General features: G+C 37.4%; 1 long non-coding RNA gene across 1 annotated transcript; it reads right to left on the reverse strand.

Annotated features, from left to right (window-relative positions):
• Positions 1-698, reverse strand: LOC125263245. The gene is made up of 2 exons (XR_007183722.1): positions 337-698; positions 1-242 (listed from the first exon to the last, which is right to left on the reverse strand). It is a non-coding gene; the product is annotated as an uncharacterized LOC125263245 (long non-coding RNA).
• Between the last annotated feature and the right edge of the window lie 1,774 nt (positions 699-2,472).

The raw sequence follows: 2,472 nt of genomic DNA on the forward strand, positions 1-2,472 counted from the left end.
TTCAGAGTGAGAAAACTTTATTGATAAAGACAAATACATCTGACAAATGGACGGAAGCAATAGTCGAGTGAGATCTGTGTGTCTTACAGAGAAATATAAACAATAAAGCCTTTAAAACTGGATTTTTAAAAATATGACATTGAAAGAGAGAGATCAAGCTCAAATAATCATCAAAAGAGAAAAAAGAAGAACAAATGCACACCTAAACAGCCTTTAAAGTTCAGCATTCATTTCAATACTGTCTGAAAAAGATGAACATATAAAACATAAAGCCACATATAAGTAAATTTCACAAGTTGTATATATAAAAACTGACATCATCAAAGAAGTATGTACCTGATGTGTGAATATGTGCTTGATCTCGTTCAGCTCTTCTGGATCTGATGTCATAAACCAGAATAATGACAGTAGCCACGCCCACCAGAGCAGAGAGGACCAATCGGATCACGGCTTCAGTAGGACCACAACAGTGGACAGAGTCTGAGGAATAAAAACATCAAACTGAGATCAGATCAGTCAATAAACACTAATATCAGCGCTGACATCAACTAATATCAGCACTGCCGTACCTGAACATGTGTGACAGAGGTGAGTGATGTCCAGATGTTGAGTCTGGTTGCTGATGGGATTGTTCAGCACACAGCTGTAGGTGTTTTTATCCTGATATTCCACCTCCAGAGGTAGAGAGAGACTGATGCTGAGATCAGACACACTGATGCTGGACAATAAACTGTTTCCTTTGTACCAGGAGAGAGTCACATGACCCACATTCACAGCTGAACACACCAATGAACAATTTGATGATGATGAAGAACAATGTGAAGAGTTTCTGCTGATGACAGGAACAGACAGACGAGCTGAAAAACATGAGAGAATAAATGAGACATTAAAGGTGCCATAGAATTGAAGAATTGAATTTACCACAACAGTTGAGACAGAGTCTGAGGAATAAAAACATCAAACTTGAGATCAGATCAGTCAATAAACACTTAATACTGTATCAGGAATATTTGAAGGACAGGAAAAATGATCTCACCATAGACAGAAACTCTGAATGCCTTCCAATAAATTTCTTCTCAATATCAGTATATAACGTCCTTCATGTTCAGTTGTGGTGTTTGTGATGGTCAGAGATCCAGTTTGATTGTCCAGTTTCAGTCTGTCTCTGAATCTCCCATCAAGAACATCATCATATACAGTGAAGCTGTCGAACCGTTTATTGATTTCAGCTATTAAAGTAATTTCAGGTCCAATCATCCACTGAATCGCATCATTATCCTTCATTTCAGTAAGATCAGAGTTTAGAGTGACTGAATCTCCCTCCTTCACTGATATTTCATCTGTATCATCAAACACAGCACAGAACAAACAGAAACAGGGTTTGTCACAGATAAAATTTTTGAATGTTTACGTAAATAATTTGTAATTTAAATTTCAAAAGAATAATGTAAAACAACAGAACAGGCATTAAATAAAAAGCTAATTGTGTTTAGATTATGTGTAAATTAAAACATAAAAACGAGAATCAATTATTTAACCCACCATAGATTGCAAGAATAAAAGGTTTATTCTTTACTGCATAAACTCCAGTATGTTCAGCTGTGATGTTTATGATGGTCAGACATCCAGTTTAATTGTCCAGCTTCAGTCTGTCTCTGAATCTCCCATCAAGAACATCATCATATACAGTGAATCTGTCGGTCCGTTTATTGATTTCAGCTATTAAAGTGAGTTCATATCCAAATGTCCACTGAATCACATCATCATCCTTCAGTTTAGGGTTTAGAGTGACTGAATCTCCCTCCTTCACTGATATATCAACTGTTTCACCAAACACACAGAAAACAAAAAGAAACAGGGTTCAACAAAGACTGAGAGGATTATCTCAGAAAACAACAGAAGTGGGCTTTGGATTGATAATTGTACCTTTGTTTTGAAAAAAAAATTAAAAATAAAACTGTCACGGGAAATGACGAGGAGTCAATTGCGAATGCAGAAAAACGATTTAATAGAACAAACTTCAGCAGAGCAGAGAAAGCAACAGTCAGAAAGTCGTGGGTGCAGATGGCAAAAGTCTCTTGGCAGTGCAGGGACCACAATGGGCAGCCAGTCCTCAGAGTAATATCCAACAGGAAGAAAATCCAAACAGGCTTAAAAACTAGAATCCAAACAGGGACAAAGAACATGACAAGAGACAAAAACACAGCCAGGAAACACAATAATCAACACCAATAATCTGACAACCCAGGGCAAAAAGCACAGACATTAAATAAGGATCCTGACGAGCTTCAGCTGGTGCTGATCAACTAATCAGCCGTGGAAACACACACACACACACACACACACACACACACACACACACACACACAAAGAATGAGTCGACAAACCTGCAGACCATGAAAAAACAGGTAAAACATTTAACTCACCATAGACAGATATATGGAAACTCTTTCTAATACTGTTGGTCTCTAC

The sequence above is a fragment of the Megalobrama amblycephala genome, linkage group LG2, assembly GCF_018812025.1.
Source record: "Megalobrama amblycephala isolate DHTTF-2021 linkage group LG2, ASM1881202v1, whole genome shotgun sequence".
Taxonomy (NCBI): Eukaryota; Metazoa; Chordata; class Actinopteri; order Cypriniformes; family Xenocyprididae; genus Megalobrama; species Megalobrama amblycephala.